We start from the raw sequence: 17,230 nt of genomic DNA, 5'->3' as shown, positions 1-17,230 counted from the left end.
ACCAATCCTTCTCAAACTCTTCCAAAAAACAGAGGAAGTGGGAACACTTCTAAATTCATTCTTTGAGGACAGTTCCCTGATGATATCCAAGCCAAGCAAAGGCATCACAAGAGAACTACAGACAAATATGCCATATGAATACACATTCAAGCATTCTCAACAATATACCTGCAAACCAAATCTATCAGCGTATTAAAAGGACCAGAATAATTGAGATTTATCCCAGGAATGCAAGGGTGGCTTACATAAGAAAATTAACCAATGTAATACATCGCATTAACAGAAGAGAGAAATAAAATCACATGATTTTTTTTTACATCTTTATTGGAGTATAATTGCTCTACAATGGTGCGTTAGTTTCTGCTGTATAACAAAGTGAACCAGTTATACATAAACATATGTTCCCATATCTCTTCCCTCTTGCGTCTCCCTCCCTCCCACCCTCCCTATCCCACCCCTCTAGGTGGTCACAAAGCACCTAGCTGATCTCCCTGTGCTATGCAGCTGCTTCCCACTAGCTATCTACCTTACGTTTGGTAGTGTATATATGTCCATGCCACTCTCTCACTTTGTCCCAGCTTACCCTTCCCCCTCCCCATATCCTCAAGTCCATTCTCTAGTAGGTCTGTGTCTCTATTCCTGCCTTACCCCTAGGTTCTTCATGACATTTTTTTTCTTAAATTCCATATATATGTGTTAGCATACAGTATTTGTCTTTCTCTTTCTGACTTACTTCACTCTGCATGACAGACTCTAGGTCCATCCACCTCATTACGAATACCTCAATTTCGATTCTTTTTATGGCTGAGTAATATTCCATTGTATATATGTGCCATATCTTCTTTATCCATTCATCCTATGATGGACACTTAGGTTGTTTCCATCTCCGGGCTATTGTAAATAGAGCTGCAATGAATATTTTGGTACATGACTATTTTTGAATTATGGTTTTCTCAGGGTATATGCCCAGTAGTGGAATTGCTGGGTCATATGGTAGTTCTAGTTGTAGTTTTTTAAGGAACCTCCATACTGTTCTCCATAGTGGCTGTACCAATTCACATTCCCACTAGCAGTGCAAGAGTGTTCCCTTTTCTCCACACCCTCCCCAGCATTTATTGTTTCTAGGTCTTTTGATGATGGCCATTCTGACTGGTATGAGATGATATCTCATTGTAGTTTTGATTTGCATTTCTCTAATGATTAATGATGTTGAGCATTCTTTCATGTGTTTGTTGGCAGTCTGTATCTCTTCTTTGGAGAAATGTCTATTTAGGTCTTCTGCCCAGTTTTGGATTGGGTTGTTTGTTTTTTTGTTATTGAGCTGCATGAGCTGCTTATAAATTTTGGAGATTAATCCTTTGTCAGTTGCTTCATTTGCAAATATTTTCTCCCATTCTGAGGGTTGTCTTTTGGTCTTGTTTATGGTTTCCTTTGCTGTGCAAAAGCTTTGAAGTTTCATTAGGTCCCATTTGTTTATTTTTGTTTTTATTTCCATTTCTCTAGGAGATGGGTCAAAAAGGATCTTGCTGTGATTTATGTCATAGAGTGTTCTGCCTATGTTAATCCCCTCTCCTTTTGGGAGGTCTGAGGTCTTCTGCCAGCGTTCAGTAGGTGTTCTGTAGGAGTAGTTCCACATGTAGATGTATTTCTGGTGTATCTGTGGGGAGGAAGGTGATCTCCGCGTCTTACTCTTCCACCATCTTCCCCTCGTCCACATGATTTTAATTAAGGCAGAAAAAGTAATTGATGGAATCCAACCACCTTCTCTTGATAAAAATTTTCAACAAAATAAGAATAGAAGGGAACTTCCTTAGCATGATAATGACCATTTATGAAAAACCCACAGTAAGGACCATACTCAATGATGAAAGACTGAAAATATTTCCCTATGTTCAGAAACAATACAAGGATAACTGCTTTTGCTACTGCTATTTAAAATGTTGAATATACTAGGTGTTTTAGTCAGATCAATTAGGCAATAAAAGGCATCCGAATTGGAAAGAAAAAAGTAAAAGTATCTCTACTGCGGATGACATTAATATATATTATGTTTTATATATCTATAACATTCAAAAGAATACACACATACACACACACAACCTACTAGAGGCAATAAACATATTCACCAAAGATACAGGGTACAAAAACAGCAAAAAAAAAATTAGTTGAATTTCTACACACCAGCAATGAAAAATCTAAAAAGGAAGCTAGGAAAAACAATTCTATTTACGATAACATCCAAAAGAGGGAAGAGATATGGGAACATATGTATATGTATAACTGATTCACTTTGTTGTAAGGCAGAGGCTTACAACAAAGGGTGATAATGAAAATGTTTTGGAACTAGATAAAGGTGGTGGTTGCACATTTTAAATGCACTAAATGTCATTGAATTGTGTTCACTTTAAAATGGTTACATTTTATGTTATGTGACTTTCGTCTCAATAAAAAAATTTAAACTTTTGTGTTTCAAAAGATACCATTAAGTAAGTGAAAAGACAACCCACAATATGGGAAAAAATATTTTCAAACCAGGCAAACATCCAGAGTAATCAACTTTTACAACACAACAATTAAAAGACAGGTAATACAATTAAAAACACAATGGCCAAAGGATTTGAAAAGATATTTCTCCAAAGAAGATATAAAAATGGCCAAGAAGCACATGAAAAGATGTTTCCCAGTAACATCACTAGCTAGTTGAGAAATACAAAACTACACTGAGATACCAATTTATACCACTAGGATGGCTAGAATTTAAAAAAACCATGGAAAATACCTAATGTTGGCAAGGATGAGGAGAAATTTGAACACTCATACGTTGCTGGTAGAAATTAAAAATGGTGCAGCCCCTTTGAAAAACAGTTTGGTAGTTCCTCAAAAAGCTAAACATAAAGTTATCACATGACCCAGCAATCCCACTCCTAGGTATATACCCAAGATAAATGAAAATACATGTTCACCAAAACAATGTGTACATGAATGTTTCTAGCGGCGTTATTCATAGTAGCCAAAAAGTGGGAACAACCCGAATGTCTATCAACTGATGAACAGATTTACAAATTGTGGTATATCCATAAATAGAATATTATTCACCTTTTAAGAGATAGTTAAAGTCTGTAAAACCTTTCCTGATTCTTCCCCACTCTGACTCCAGGGTTCATTGAGCATTCCCTTCTCCATGCTCCCTTAGTATTCCATACATGTATCTATAATGCTTTGTCATACTTCTTTAGAAGTGAAACCATCTACCACCACACAGTTTATTGTCTACATCACTTGCCTTTACTATTCTACTGTCTTTATCAGCATAACTTTACTATTCCAGGAAATTGTTGCCTGGAAAGGTGAAAGTTGCAAATAAAACTTTATTGTACATGCCAGGAACTTACCGAGAAAATCATCAACTCCTCAACAGAAATCATCAACCAACAGTTTACACCCCAAAACTCTCTTAACCCGTCTCCTCAAAATCTTCAACTGCTAGGTCCACCAACCTTAAACTATTGCATTGTGATCCTTACCTAATCATAACCAAGTCCCCTTCCCATTGAAAGACGCACATTAAACAAGACTTCATAATCTCATAAATATCCTGACTTCACCCTCACCATTTATAGATGCTATAAGTCTCTGCTGAGCTAGTGCTCCCCCTTACATGGAGAGAATAAACTCAGCTTTGTCTCATCAATGGGTTGTTTTGTTGATATTTTGAAGGAATCAGAATTCCACACTTGTTTACATATTTCTCTCTCTCTACTAGACTTTGAATTCCTTGAGACCATAGACTATGTTTGCTTCTCTTTTGATGCTCCACATCTAGTATACTTCCTGGAATATTGCAAGGATTTAAGCAAGAGTTGTAATGAATGAATGAAAGGTAAGCAAAACTGTAGACTGCTAAAACACTTGGGAAGCTATTGAAATAACACAGGGTAAAAAGATCAAGGCTTAAATGAAGGCAGTCCAAACAGAGAATAGGGTTGAAATACCTTTAGAAGGTAGAATTAATGAAACTACATAACATTTTATGTGGTAGGTAAAGGAGAGGACAGAATTAAAAACTGACTTTGAGGTTTCTGTCTTGGATGACTGGGTAGATGCCACCAATAATTCTTTTGATGTTGCTAATGAATTTAGGAGGAAGAAAAATTGTTGGGGCAAAATAATAAAGTCTATTTGGACATTCAATTCAAACTCTATAGTGTTTTTATACTTCTATATTGCCATTCCGACTAAAGAGCACTGAACTTGGAGTCTAGAAGCCTGGGTTCTGGTTCTGGTTTGACTAATTGTAGCCACTTCACCATTATGTCCTTGCTTTGCTCTCTTCTTTAAAATGAAACTAACTGATCTTCATGTATCATTCCCACTATAATAGTCTTGGATAGAATGATGATTTACACCATGTCTCTTGTATGATCTGAAGTAAAGATATACAAGAGAACAGCAGAGGGCATCATTATATAAAACGTACACAGAACAAAAAAAGCAGTCTGAAGACTGGCTCAGCGTTTTCAGGTGGTAATGGATCTTTGTAAACGACCTTATATTTGTATAATATTTTACAAAACTAACAAAATAAGTTCACATATGGGTTTTTAAATATGTGATTTGTCCTCACCATAATCATGTGATCTGCACTGGAAATAGATTATCCTATTTTATGGATGAGGAAACAAGCTTTGAGAGGCTAGTAAGTTTTCCTGGCCCATAAAGCTAGTAAAAAGCAAAGAGGGAACTAAAGTCAGATCTTTCAACTCTTCTGTTTCAATTCACTGTCTTGATAGTTGACCCAAAGACCATAAAGAGGGTTGAATGGTTTAGTTAAAACTAAAGATGTGGGCTTCCCTGGTGGTGCAGTGGTTGAGAGTCCGCCTGCCGATGCCCCGGTCTGGGGGGATCCCACATGCTGCGGAGCGGCTGGGCCCGTGAGCCATGGCCACTGAGCCTGCGCGTCCGGAGCCTGTGCTCCGCAGCGGGAGAGGCCACAGCAGTGAGAGGCCCGCGTACCGCAAAAAAAAAAAACAAAAAACTAAACATGTTAATCCTCTTTTCTGTGTGGTGAATGATTTATATACTGCACATAGGTGTACTAAAAATATGGCTTCTTTATTACTGTAACTGGTCTAATCTTGTTCAGGAGCTCCCACCCCGGTGGAATATAGGTGGTATAGAAGAAAGTTTACGTATCCTCTTAGAAACTGGAAGATGGATAGCCAATTCTCAGTGCCATCCCTCTCTGCTTGCCTCTGCTGGTGTTTGCTGCAGGATGGCTGGTCTGGTCTGGTTTCTGGCCTGGTATGTATGGCATGCAAGTGGTGCCATTTACCTTTTTGACATGAAATAGCATCCACTGCTACTGCCTTATTACACCATTGCCTCTAGACATTAAGGTCCCTTCCTTCAGTAGCCTTGTCCAACTTCTAGGCCTCTGTTGGTCCAGTGGTCCTATCAGTATCTCCATGATCCTTCACTGAGGCACATGATAGGTGGGTCAGTTTGGGTCTTTCAAGGAGCAGATGTCAAGGTGGGTTTAGATGTATAAGATATTTACTGGTGGAAATGCCTATGAGGGCTAAAAAGGAGGGAGCAGGAGTAATCAGGGAGAGTCTTGAGACCTTAATGCAGGTTTTACCTTTGTAGAAAGAAAGAGGGAAAGGAGGCTTGGGTAGAAAGACTCCCAGACTGTAGCACCATTCTGAGAAAGTTTCAGCCAGGTCAATGGAGAATCTCGAAGCCAAAGTTACACAATAGAGGAGCCCTGCCTCCCTCAGGACCGGGCCAGCTCTAGGATACCTGTCATACTCAATCACTGGCTAGAAGCAGCCTGGGAGAAGCATGGATTTGGTGCCAATGCAATGTTGTATCCAGAGGGATGTAAGCTGGGGCTGCCAATTATACTTCCTACAAGAGGTTCTCTTGAAGAAAATTTGAGAAGAGCATTGACATAGCTGCCACTGTAGGGGAAACGAACAACACATGCATAGACAACTAAATGTAGAATATAATATCAAGTAGTAATAGGCGCCAGACAGAAAATAAAAATCAGAGTAAGGCCATAAAAGGTGACTTTTGCCGGGAAGGAGAAGAGGAACTCCTATTTTAGATGACTGAGGGTCATATGAGTGGATGACCAGTTGGGAGGGGAGTTAGGGAGACCAGTTAGGAGGCTATTACAATAGAGCTGGCAAGAAGAGGTGGCTTGACTAGGATGGAAGCAGTGGAAGTGAAAAGCGGCAGTTAGATTTGTGATATGTATTAAAGATAAAGCTGTCAGAACTTGCTGATGGATCTCATGAGAAGTAAGAGGTAAACAGAGGAGCCCATGATGATTCCTAGGCTTGGGGATTAAAAACACTCATTGAGATCAATAAGAAAGAAGGTAGGGTGTTTGGGGTGTTAAGGCTGGAATCAAAGGTCTGTGCAATATCACCATGAATATTCTAAAAACGATTGAATTGTACACTTTAAATGGGTGAATTGTATGGTAGATGAATTATATCTCATTAAAGCTATTACCAAAAAAAAAAAGAAAGAAAAGAAAAAGTCTGCGTTAGACCTGTAAGATGTCTCTTAGCCATCCAGAGAACACTTAGATACATGAATCTAAAGTTCAAGGGAAAGAGGTTAGAGCTGGAGATACAAATTTAGGAGTCATCAGCATGTTGATGGCATTCGTTCTGTTATCTATTGCCATGTTTAAAGACATCCCAACATTTAGTAGCTTAAAGCAATGATGAATTATTATTTCTCATGATTCTGTGGGTTTCTCATGACTCACACGGCTGCAATTATCTGGGAGCTCAGCTGTAGCTGGTACATCTACGTCTGGGGCCTTGCTGCTGTCATCTGGGGCATCCTTAGTTCTCCTCCATGTGGCCTTTCTCTCCCCACGTGGTACCTCATCGTTTACTCAAGGAGCATAAGCTTCATACATGGGAGCTGGCAGAAGCTACTAGTTCTCTTATAGGCCAAGAATTGTCACATTCTAATTTCACCCTTTGTATGGGTCAGATCAAGTTACAAGGCCAGCCCAGATTCAAGGAGGAGGAGAGATCGATTTCACTTTCTCATAAGAGGAAAAATGTGCACATACAATAATGGAAGGAATTATGGGCTGTCTTTGTAGATAATGCACCACAGTATTTACAGTCATGAGACTGAAATAGATCACTAAGACAGTGGGTACAGATAGATACCAAGGTATGAGGATTGGAGTCTAGGACACTCTATTGATGAAGAGGAACCTGCAATAAAGACTGAGAAACAGTATTATGTGAGGTATAGGAAAACCCGGAGATAGACCTAGGTTCAAATCCTGGTGTTACCTTGGATACCCACTAGATCCTAGGTAAGTTTCTTAACCTTCCTAAGCCTTAATATCTTCATCCATGGTGGCATGGACATATATACACTACCAAATGTAAAATAGATAGCTAGTGGGAAGCAGCCGCAGAGCACAAGGAGATCAGCTCGGTGCTTTGTGACCACCTAGAGGGGTGGGATAGGGAGGGTGGGAGGGAGGGAGATGCAAGAGGGAAGAGATATGGGGACATATGTATATGTATAACTGATTCACTTTGTTAGAAAGCAGAAACTAACACACCATTGTAAAGCAATTATACTACAGGAGGGAGGGAGACACAAGAGGGAGGAGATATGGGGATATATGTATATGTACAGCTGATTCACTTTGTTATACAGCTGAAACTAACACACCATTGTAAAGCAATTATACTCCAATAAAGATGTTAAAAAAATAAAAATAAAATGAGGGTAATAATAGCATCTACTTTTCTATTCGTTTTCTTTATCACAAGGCAGAGAAAGAATGAATTAATAAATAAATGAAAAAATAAAATTGTCCTTTGGATCAAGCACAAGGAAGCCATTGGTGACTTTGGAAAGTGGAATACTGGGAGCACAGGAGAAAGTGACTGAGGGATGTTGTATCTGTAAAGAAAAGAAAAGGCCAGGGCTAGAGCAGAGCAAAATGTCAATTGTGAAGTTTTTAAAAAATATAGTAGGGGCTTCCCCGGTGGCGCAGTGGTTGAGAGTCCGCCTGCCGATGCAGGGGACACGGGTTCGTGCCCCAGTCCAGGAAGATCCCACATGCCGCAGAGCGGCTGGGCCTGTGAGCCATGGCCGCTGAGCCTGTGCGTCCGGAGCCTGTGCTCCGCAACGGGAGAGGTCACAACAGTGAGAGGCCCGTGTACCGCAAAAAAAAAAAAAGTAGAAAAAAAGGAAATCTTGTCATTTGTGATGACTCAAGGTCCATTATGCTAAGTGAAATAAGTCAGAGAAAGACAAATACTATATGATCTCACTATGTGGAATCTAAAAAAAACCAACCAAACAAACAAAAAAAACACAAGTTGAGCTCATGGATACAGAGAACAGATTGGTGGTTGCCAGAGTCAGGGGTGGGTCAAATGGGTGAAAGGAATCAAAAGGTACAAACTTCCAGTTATAAGTCCTGGGGGTGTGACGTACAGCATGGTGACTATAGTTAAATAATAGTCATATTATTTGAAAGTTACTAAGAGAGTAGATCTTAAAAGTTCTCATTACAAGAAAAAAAATTCTGTGTGTATTGTGATGGGTGTCAACTAGACTTATTGTGGTGATCATTTCACAATATATACAAATATCAAATCATTATGTTGTACACCTGAAACTAATATAATGTTATTTGACAACTGTATCTCAATTTTTAAAAGATAGTAGATATTTGAATATGTTTAAAATGCTGATGAGAAGGAACTAGTAGAGAGGGAGTGGCTGAAAATACAAGAGAGGGAAGGAATAACAGATAGGGCATTGTCTTCAGAGTGTAGAAAGGACGGAATCCATGCAGAGGTGGGATGATTAATTTGGGGCAGGAGGCAGGACTCCTCTTCTGCAAAATCAGAATGGAAAGAGATAAAGGAGGAGTGTAGATATGGATAAACTTGTAGGCAGTATCTGCTTTCTTAGTGACTCAGAAAACAGAAAACAGGTCCGTGATGAAGAGAGGCTGGCAGTGAGGCAGAGACTAATAAAGGCTGAAAGTGTATGGAGAATGAAAGACTGCTGAGAAGGAGGGACAGATCCAAGAGTGGTTCCATGTTGGGGATTCAGGTAACTTGAAGATCATGCGGCACCAATGGGCCTGCTGGTGTGGTTGTCTACAGAGCTCTGCAGTCCTCGGGAAGGAGCAGAGATGGCGGATCCAGGTTTGGGATTTATAGGACAGACACTGCTAATTTCAATGCTGCCTTTTAGAAAGACTAGGAATGAAAAGTCAGTTAGGAGGTATGTGCTGGGCTTAAATTCTTCTTCTTAGTAATAACCAGTGACCTAGAAATGCCCAGGAACTGAGGAAGAGGAGACTGAAAATTTCTGAGCACCTACCATTTACCAGGGCCACAGGATACATATGGGCATTTTTTCACTTAAACCTCACAACAACCATGAAAGGTACAGAGAATTATCCTTGTTTTACAGATGAAAGTGAAGGCTCAGGGAGGCGAAGGAACTTGCCTGAGCCTGGGTTTCTTGTTGTTCCCTTGGGAATGTGAAGGCAGACGGAATATTGATGGGGCAAAGTGCGCATTGGGTGTGATTAGCTTTATGACATTATTTTGAGTCTCCACACATACCGCGTGTTTGGTGTTCCTCTGGGAAATAACCGAGAAGAGGCCAATCAGCAGCCTCTCTCTGCCTGGATGAGGGGAATATGCTCATTTATAATTCTGTCTTTTAAGATACCAGTATTGCTGCTTAGAGACGCCATCTAGCCTTACTCTCTTTCTCATTATATTTTCACGCAGGAGACTGTCTCTTCGTTTTGCCAGCACTAGCCCAGACCTTGTCTTTTTAAACCTCATTCAAAGGCTCCTCCGGTCCCCTTTATGGAATGGTCTCTCCTAAATTTTCCTTTAACTAGGGTCAGAATGTCAGTTCTAATTGTTATATCTTTGCATCTGATTAATGACATCACTGTTTCCTTTCCTTGCCAACTTCCTGACTTAATTACAGAGGGAGCCTCTCACATTTTAGAAATAGAGAAACCAAGACACAGTGTGAGCCCAAACCAGGTTTGTGGGATGTTTGCTAGTACCAGGTCTCTGTTGTGCATGATCAAGCAACTGAAAAATCCTGAGTTAACTTCCTGCTGGAGCATCCCTTGGTCTCTAGTGCAGGGTTGAGAGTCAAAATAGGTTACCACTTTTATTAGTGTTCCGTAACCAATTAGCATGAATAATGGCTTAGCCCTGGAGCCCCTTGCTGAGCTAGGCTTTAACCCTTTAGTTGCTGGATCACGGGGAGTACAGTGCAGGGCAGGAGGGGATGGGCCAGCCAGGGAGGTGAGTGGAGGTTCTAGAGCAGTAGCTACTTACCAAACAATATGAAAGGATTTCAAGGCTTTCACACCTGGAAGAGTCTCATGAAGACCTGCCTCAGTGGTTATAAATGTTATCTAGGTGTGTTTATGGTCAGAAGGCAAGCAGGTTGATACTTTTCTCCTAAAAACGACATGAACAGTTTTTAGACTGTTCATTGTTCCATTATGTCCATTCTCCCTTTCTTCCAAAGGTAAAGGATTATTAGTTGGGCATGTGGCCACTAAGCTTAAGAGTACATTCCCCAGGCTTACCTGCTGCTAGTCGTGGTCATGTGATTAAGCTACTGCTGATGGGATGCAGCTAGAAGAGATATGAAGAACCTTCTGTTCAAACTCTTAAAGGAAGAGGGCATCTCCTCCTTCTTCTACTTGGTTCTTGGACGTCGTGGAGAGCCATTTTGAGCCAGGTGGACAAGGGAAATACCCTAGGATTGGTGAGCCACAGGATGGAAGGAGTCTGGATACCTGGAAACCTCACACAGCAGAACTGCCATGCAGACGTGCAGCCTGCACTGCCTACCTCCAGACTGTAATGTGAGAAATACACTTTTATTTGTTTAAGCCATTGTCAACTTGGGTTTCTGTTACACACAGCCAAAACAATATCCCAAATAGGAGGGTTTTATGGGTTTCTCTCTTTGCTATTCCTTTTTAAAAGTTTATTTATTTATTTATTTGGCTGCGTTGGGTCTTCGTTGCTGTGCGCGGGCTTTCTCTAGTTGTGGCGAGTGGCGGCTACTCTTCATTGCAGTGCATGGGCTTCTCGTTGCAGTGGCTTCTCTTGTTGCGGAGCCCGGGCTCTAGGCACGCGGGCTTCAGTAGTTGTGGCACGTGGGCTCAGTAGTTGTGGCTAGTGGGCTCTAGACCGCAGGCTCAGTAGTTGTGGCACATGGGCTTAGTTGCTCTGCGACATATGGGATCTTCCCGGACCAGGGCTCGAACCCGGGTCCCCTGCATTGGCAGGGGGATTCTTAACCACTGCGCCACCAGGGAAGTCCTCTTTGCTATTCTTTTGATTCACCTGAACCACATATATGTATATGTATTCCTTTCTAACTACCGAGTTGAGAAGTGATGCTAGAAAGGCACAGGTGCTGAGATCTAATACTGATTTAAGGTCCATTGTACCCTCCTATTGGGTGATGATAAGGCCAATTCCTTTTCCACTCAATGTCATTTCTGAGGTGTACATTAGGTACCCTTAGAGGTTGTGTTGATCATTTAGATGACCCCACATACCTCTTTTAGATTAGGAAACTGATACTAATGTACCACCCTGGAAGTGGAATGGAACAGACTTTGACCTTACTTTCTATAGTCTATAGTTCAAGCATGGACAGATTCATATTCCCCTCGAGACTTAATATTCCCATGAGAAGAAGGTGATATGACACAACACATGAAGTGGTGGGAGAAAAAAAGGGCGACCTGTTCAGCCAGCCAGGTCGAGTTAGCCCTTGGGGATCACTGGGTGAGAGGTGACACAATTGGAATGGAATGTCTGTTTGACTAAATTGGGCAGTGGGATTAGTGATTCCCTACATTAAATAGCAACCTGATACCTGTTAGATGTAATATTTACTTTGCTGCAGAGAAGCTGCTTGCTCCTTAAAATAATCTATCTTAAGTCACAATTAGCAGAACAACAACAACAAAAATGAGATGGTGAAATACCATAGAGCAAGATTTGTGCTCTCTCTTTGTAGAATTTAAGCTGCAATTTCAGAGATGTTTATCAAGAGTTTATTGTAAGGTTCCAGTCAGGAATTATGATTTTATCAGCTAAGTCTAGAGAATCATAGGGCAGGAACTTAGCCCCCAAATAGCCTCAACAAACATTTTCCAGTTCCCTTAACATTTACTAAGCATTTGTACACATGTGATCCCCTTTAACGCTCACAACAGCCCTGTGAGGTAAATACTATTATCCCTGTCTCACGCATAATGCAACTGAGGTTTGGAGTGGTTAAACAAACCTCAAAATGAGGTCCAGCTAGTACTGGGAGAGAGCCAAGACTTGGACCCAAGCCTATCTGCCTCTAAAGCACAAGCTGAAAGTTAAGTTCTGCACCTGAAGTTAATTTGTGAAGGACATGCGATGTGGCAGATCTCTACCTGCACAAGCTAGTCTACCTCTTGAGCCTTGAAGCTTGGAGTCAAGCAGTTCAGTGGAGACCTGTTTTCGCGGAAATACACGATTTCTTATGATTCTTGAAATGTGAATGACAGTTTTCAAAGATGATATTTTAGTTCTAGTGGGGCTGCTGACGTGCTATGAAAAGTCCCCAAATCCAGCAACATGAGGAGACTGGGGAAAAGCCAAGTGTCTGAAAATCCCCAACTTAGATCATTAGCTAGCCTAGGAAGAAAAATGATTATATCTTCAGTTGTTTGGAGCTCATCATAGGGAGACAGATACCTGATTAATGGAAAAGTTTATTACAGGAAACAGCTTCACTTCTAGGCACAAGGATCGCTTGTATGTTTTCCAGAAAGTGGTCTTCTCCCTTAACAGTAATCTGCAGGGTCTTTAATGATCTATTCAGCACTGCTCTGTAATTCCCCATACTCTCATCTGAGAGCGAAGACAGGAAACCCAGTATTAACATGAACTCTAGACATCAGGAAAGGAAGGGAAACAAGCCTATTTGTTTTTTTGGTTTTGGTTTTGGTTTATTTGCTTTAAGGCAATAACTTCTGTCCATTCAAGTTGGAATCAGGACCTGGGCCTAGGGAACTTACACACTGTATGCTTCATTAGTGATTTGGGGACTTGGGGTCCAAGGCGAGGGGACTAGGTCTCTTTCCTCTGGGACCTGATGAGAAAGATCTGTTGTCTGGGTACTTAGCTCAGCCTAGTGATTTAACAACAAACAACAGGGAAGGAAAAGGTCCCGGAGGGAGGCAAGATAGACTTTTCAAGAGTCTGAGTTTATAAGACAAGCCTCTGGGGCAACAATCAACTCCTATGCATATTCACCAGCAAACCCACATGCCAAGCCAGCGTCTGTGAGGAATACACAGCCCTACAGGTCAGTACCATGGAATCATTAAACCAGGGAGGAAATTATAAACACCAGTAATCAAATTAAACAAAAATAACCTTATTCACTCATTAATCAAACGTTTGAGTGCGAGTTCAGTTTTCTCTAACCATAATGTACAACAGAATTTCTTTTCCTAATCAGTCCCCTGCCATGCAATGACTGCCCATTATCAAATTCCCTAAACATGGTTGCTAGGTAGTTAGAATTCACTGAGTCTGGACTTCGCTATTTTACTGTATGTTTATTTGGTGTATCAACTAAGATGCTCTTGGTTGTAAATAACACAACAACTTTGCCTCTTTTCTGATCAGGTGGTTTGTTTTCTTATTGTTGAGATATATTTAGTGACACTTTTAATCTGCCAAATCAACCAACCCTGAAGCCTGCTCTGACTTAAACAGTAAGGTCGTGTATCGGTTTCCCATTGCTGCTGTAACTAATTACCACAAACTTAGAGGCTTAAAACAACACAAATTTAGTATCTTACAGTTCTGGAGATCAGAAGTCTGAAATGGGTCTTACAAAGCTAAAATCAAGGTGTTAGCAGAGCTGCATTTCTTGTGGAGGATCTAGGGCAAAATGCATTCCTTCTTTTTTTCAGCTTCTATAGGCTCATGGTCCCACATCACTCTGACCTTTGTTTCCGTTGTTACATCTCCTTCTCTGGCTCTGACCTTGCTGCCTCCCTCTCATAAGGACCCTTGTGATTACATTGGGCTCACCCTGATAATCCAGGATAATCTTCCCATTTTAAGATCCTTAACTTAATCACATCTGCAAAGTACCTTTTGCCATGTAAGGGAACATATTCACAGATTTCAGGGATTGGAGCGTGGATATCTTTGATGGGCCATTATTCGGTCTACCACAGGTAGTTTACTAGATTACATAACTGGGAGTACAAAGTCAGAGCAGGCTTCAGACTTCGTTGATTCAGCAGTTTAAAAGTGTCATCAAGTACAACTCAATAATAAAAACCCAAATACCTGATTAAGGCAAAGGACTTGAATAGACATTTATCCAAAGAAGATATATAAATGGCCAATAAGCACATGAAAAAGTGCTCAACATCACGCGTCATTAGGGAAACGTAAATCAAAACCACAGTGAGATACCATTCCACATCCATTAGGATGACTATTGTTAAAAAGAAAAACAGCAACAGTAACAAAACACAAAATGACCAGCATTGGCAAGGATGTGGAGAAACTGGAAACATTGTGCATTGCTGGTGGGAATGTAAAATGGTGCAGTTGCTGTGGAAAACAGTATAGCAACACCTCAAAAAATTAAACATAGAATGATCCAGTAATTCCACTTTTGGGTGTATACCCAAAAGAATTGAAACCAAGGACTTAAACAGATTTGTACACTTGTGTTCATAAGTACATTATTCACAATAGCCAGAAAGTGGAAACAACCCAACTGTCCATAGACAGATGAATGGATAAACAAAATGTGGTACCTACATACAATGGAATATTCTGCATTAAAAGAAAAAGGAAATTTTTACACATGCTACAACATGGATGAACCTTGAGGACATTATGCTAAGTGTTATGATTCCTCTTATATGATGTTTCTAGAGTAGTCAGATTCACAGAGACAGAGAGTAGAACAGTGGCTGCCAGGGGCTGGAGGGAGGGAAAACTGGGGAGTCAGTTTTTAATGGGTACAGATTTTCAGTTGAGGAAGATGTGAAAGTTGTGGAGATGGATGGTGGTGATGATTGTACAATACTGTGAATGTACTTAATGCCACTGAACTGTACACTTCAAAATGGTTAAGATGGTAAATTTTATGTTTTGAGTATTTTACCACAATTTTTAAAAAAGATGTCACCAAAGACCCAGATTCTTTCCATCACTGTACTCTGTTACCCAGAGATCAGCCACAATCTAAGGCTAGATTCTCCTCGCAGTCATGAGAAATTTGTCAACAGCAATCAGAGCCACATGTTCGTTTTTGTTCACAACTAAGGGAAGAGTCTATCTCTTAAAAGCAAGGATAAAAGCAAGTTTTCCAAAAGACTCCAATAAACCTTTACCTGAATTTTAGGCAGCTTGTGTGTCTGAACCATAACTGGCGAAAGGGATGGATTTATCCTCAGACCAATCAGACTTACCCCTTGAGCTGAGGTCCATTTCCCAACTTGCCTGGCTGCAATTCAATGGAAAAGGGATAGAATGAGTCATGAGGAGTCAACCAAAATGATTACTCTTGCTGCTTTACAACTTTTGCAACAACCTCAATGCAAGTGCACAGACTTGGGTGCAAAACCTCTTGGCAAACTTCAAGCCATCTTTCCAACTCCTTCCCAGTTATCCCCTTCCAGTGCCAGCAACACTCCCCTGCATCTCAGTTCTAATGCTTTCCCATCCCTACAGCAACAGGAGACGTCATGTCTATGGGGGACAGGGAAGTAGATGGGGAAGGCATCAGAAAAGAGGCCACATCTACATTTGTATCATTATCACCTGGGCAGTGCCTCAAGATTAGGGATTCCTGGATCCAACCCAAGAAATGCTGAATCAGAACCTTAAATAAAAATTAAATTACAATTGTTATCTCTCTTTCATGAATTTGCATTTTAAGAGGTGCTCTAGGTAATTCTGATGCTGATCCATGGAATATACGTTGAGAAGCACTGGTCCTATCTTTGGTAAGAACTGTCCTAGGTGCTGTGGAGACAGTAACAAAGATGATCTGGGTCATACTCTGGAGGTGTTCACAGTCTACTTGGGAGAACAGAAACTTAAATAATTATGACAAGACCTGATAGGTGCTATAGTAGAGTCATGAATAGAATTCTCTGAGGCTGATACTGCCTAGGGGAGTCAGGAAAAGATTCACAGAATATTTGGCTATAGTGAGATAGCATTACAGGATGTATGTACAGTGGGAAGAGAGGGAGAGGAAACAAAGTAACAATTTTAATAATTCAGGCTACCAGGAAGACTCAGTGAGTCCCAGATTTGGGTGATCGTGAGAAGACAGACATGCATTTGTGATTCCCTCATGGGATCTGAGTTCCCCACTTCTCAGAGCTTTCACATTTTATCGTATTGCTCTGAATGTGATTCTAGTGTTTAATGATACATACTTTTCACATACATATTTATGTACAAGGTTGTATAAACAAAACCTCGTATAATATACTTTGGGATGGTTTAGTACATTTTCAAGTGTAGTTTTCACTATACGTAGTTAAACCTTATATTGCTGCCCTTAAACTGAATCCCACATCCCTATGCCTACTCTATCCTGGCACTTTAAACAACCATTCTAGAAGAGGAGTTGCAGTTATCCAGATGGAAAAGTAGGAAGAGTGATTCCAGACAGAGGGACCAAAGTGTCAGATCATGGAGCTACTAAAGAACATGACACGTTCGGTAAACAGCCAATCAGAAGTTCGGCAGGGCTCTTCGCGGGAAGTAGCAGATGTGATCAGGCAGCTCAGGTGGGGACAGGTTATTAAAGACAAAGCTAAGAATTTAGCCCTTAAATGGAACAAAACTGGAAACCACTGAAGGAGCTTAAATAAGTGAATGACAAGATCGGGTATATGCTGTAGAGAGATCATTTATTGACCAGGTGGTGATTACTCTAAAGCAGCAGAGACAGGGTCTCTCAGAGGTCCAGGAAGCTTCAGTCCAGTTCCATTTTACTGAGGCTCTTGGTATAATAAAGACAACAGATATGACAGAAGTCACCAAAAGTGTCTACTATTCTAAATGATTATGTTACATAAATTAACACTTTTAACACACACACACACACACACACACACACA

General features: G+C 40.7%; 1 protein-coding gene across 1 annotated transcript in view; it reads right to left on the bottom strand.

The window, feature by feature from the left end:
• DCX (doublecortin) overlaps positions 1–15,536 on the bottom strand; it is a 152,875-nt gene extending 137,339 nt beyond the window's left edge. The window contains exon 1 of the mRNA XM_060137285.1: positions 15,485–15,536. The gene's annotated coding sequence lies outside the window, so the exon portion shown is untranslated. The remainder of the gene's footprint in view (positions 1–15,484) is intronic.
• Positions 15,537–17,230: the final 1,694 nt, after the last annotated feature.

The sequence above is a fragment of the Lagenorhynchus albirostris genome, chromosome X, assembly GCF_949774975.1.
Source record: "Lagenorhynchus albirostris chromosome X, mLagAlb1.1, whole genome shotgun sequence".
NCBI classification, from domain to species: domain Eukaryota; kingdom Metazoa; phylum Chordata; class Mammalia; order Artiodactyla; family Delphinidae; genus Lagenorhynchus; species Lagenorhynchus albirostris.
The sequence above is the reverse complement of the archived record's forward strand: the minus strand, read 5'-3'. Positions and strand labels throughout refer to the sequence as shown.